This window comes from Pseudochaenichthys georgianus, chromosome 16 (assembly GCF_902827115.2).
Source record: "Pseudochaenichthys georgianus chromosome 16, fPseGeo1.2, whole genome shotgun sequence".
Taxonomy (NCBI): Eukaryota; Metazoa; Chordata; class Actinopteri; order Perciformes; family Channichthyidae; genus Pseudochaenichthys; species Pseudochaenichthys georgianus.
In genome coordinates, this window is record NC_047518.2 from 41,189,008 (window position 1) to 41,191,701 (window position 2,694).

Below are 2,694 nucleotides of genomic sequence, written 5' to 3' on the forward strand. Positions count from 1 at the left end.
TGGCCTTGCTCCGGGCACCGGTTCCCCCGGGGACCAGTGTTCGGTGGCTCCACATGATATATGGTCGACCCTACTTCATAACATGCTACTCTCATCGAATCAGTTATGGTTCCCTTGATTGCTCAACGTTACTTGGGTGACTGTGACACGTCTAGACCTAATACATGTCAACGAATGCTGACCTTCGGTGAAGTTCCGTGGTTCGTGCATTTATCAGATCCAAAACCCATGCGGTGTGCTCTCCGGGCGCCCTGGGACCTTTGGTGACTCTAGATAACCTCGCAGGCCCTCGTAGCGACCACGGGTAACGGAGAACCATGGTTTGATTCGGGAGAGGGAGCCTTACCATGGTATAGGGTTGACCGTACTTCATCACAGGCTACCCGTTTGATCCTGCGTACCAACCACATATTCTTGTCTGCAAAGAGTGAACTGCCTGGTCCTGCCCTGGTGTTCCTCTACGGCTAGTGTCCAGCCGTGATATATGGTCGACCCTACTTCATAACATGCTACTCTCATCGAATCAGTTATGGTTCCCTTGATTGCTCAACGTTACTTGGGTGACTGTGACACGTCTAGACCTAATACATGTCAACGAACGCTGACCTTCGGTGAAGTTCCGTGGTTCGTGCATTTATCAGATCCAAAACCCATGCGGGCGCCCTGGGACCTTTGGTGACTCTAGATAACCTCGCAGGCCCTCGTAGCGACCACGGGTAACGGAGAACCATGGTTTGATTCGGGAGAGGGAGCCTTACAACCGGTTACCATTGTATAGGGTTGACCGTACTTCATCACAGGCTACCCGTACCAACCACATATGCTTGTCTGCAAAGAGTGAACTGCCTGGTCCTGCCCTGGTGTTCCTCTACGGCTAGTGTCCAGCCGTCAGCTGTGCTATCAGCAAATTTGACCCGCCATCGGAGGGCGTCCTCCCCGGGTCCACATGCCAGTGCTGGACGGTCGGACTAATAATATTTTACAGGGCTCAGGGGTCTGCTCCTGGAGCGGCCTGCCATCGGAGGGCCTCCTCCGGCCCGGCCTCGTGCCGGTGCTCTGTTCCTCCGAACTGCGGGTTCGACTCTGATGCACTTTGAAGCTCCTGGAGCGGCCTGCCATCGGAGGGCCTCCTCCCCGGGTCCACATGCCGGTGCTGGACGGTCGGACTAATAATATTTTACAGGGCTCACCCATGAATTAGTGTGTGAAAGATGGGTGAGTTTGATGTGAATTTAAGGGAGATATGGCCATTTCATCCACACCTCACGACTCCCATTCAAAGTGATTGAAATGTACAGCACTCTGTACATTTCAATCACATTTCCCGACCCGGCCAGGGTGACTTTCTTCCCCACGAATTAGTGTCTGAAAGCTGGCTAACATTACTTTAAATGCATGGTGCACATGGCTCTGTTACCCATGAATTAGTGTGTGAAAGATGGGTGAGTTTGATGTGAATTTAAGGGAGATATGGCCATTTCATCCACACCTCACCACTCCCATTCAAAGTGATTGAAATGTACAGCACTCTGTACATTTCAATCACATTTCCCGACCCGACCAGGGTGACTTTCTTCCCCACGAATTAGTGTCTGAAAGCTGGCTAACATTACTTTAAATGCATGGTGCACATGGCTCTGTTACCCATGAATTAGTGTGTGAAAGATGGGTGAGTTTGATGTGAATTTAAGGGAGATATGGCCATTTCATCCACACCTCACGACTCCCATTAAAAGTGATTGAAATGTACAGGAATCTGTCCATTTCAATCACATTTGATGACCCGTCCAGGGTGACTTTCTTCCCCACGAATTAGTGTCTGAAAGCTGGCTAACATTACTTTAAATGAATGGTGCACATGGCTCTGTTACCCATGAATTAGTGTGTGAAAGATGGGTGAGTTTGATGTGAATTTAAGGGAGATATGGCCCTTGTTCAAACAGGGAGATGTACAGGCCTTTATTACCCACGAATTAGTGTCTGAAAGCTGGCTAACATTACTTTAAATGCATGGTGCACATGGCTCTGTTACCCATGAAATAGTGTGTGAAAGCTGGGTGAGTTTGATGTGAATTTAAGGAAGATATGGCCATTTCATCCACACCTCACGACTCCCATTCAAAGTGATTGAAATGTACAGCACTCTGTACATTTCAGTCACATTTCACGACCTGTGTAGACTGGCTTTCTTACCCATTAGGTACACCGACAAAGGCACCTCTTCGGGGCCGCTCCAAGACCCCAAAACACGGACTGAGGAGCTCCAGGATCCCTCCCATGTACCTCCAGAACCTCGAGCACCTTGGGTCCCCGGGCCCCCGAACTTAAGCACTCCCCCACGGACTAAACCAAGATGATCACACCCTCAAGAATCTCGTGCCCCTGGCTACACTTAAAGGGGGTCTACTTTGCGGTGCTTTGCCGTCCGCCCATCGGTACCCATAGTCGGCCTTCTTCACAGCAGCAGCACCCAACCTCCATGGAGGATTTTGCTCGTGCCCCTGGCTACACTTAAAGGGGGTCTACTTTGCGGTGCTTTGCCGTCCGCCCATCGGCACCCATAGTCGGCCTTCTTCACAGCAGCAGCACCCAACCTCCATGGAGGATTTTGCTCGTGCCCCTGGCTACACTTAAAGGGGGTCTACTTTGCGGTGCTTTGCCGTCCGCCCATCGGCACCCATAGTCGGCCTTCTT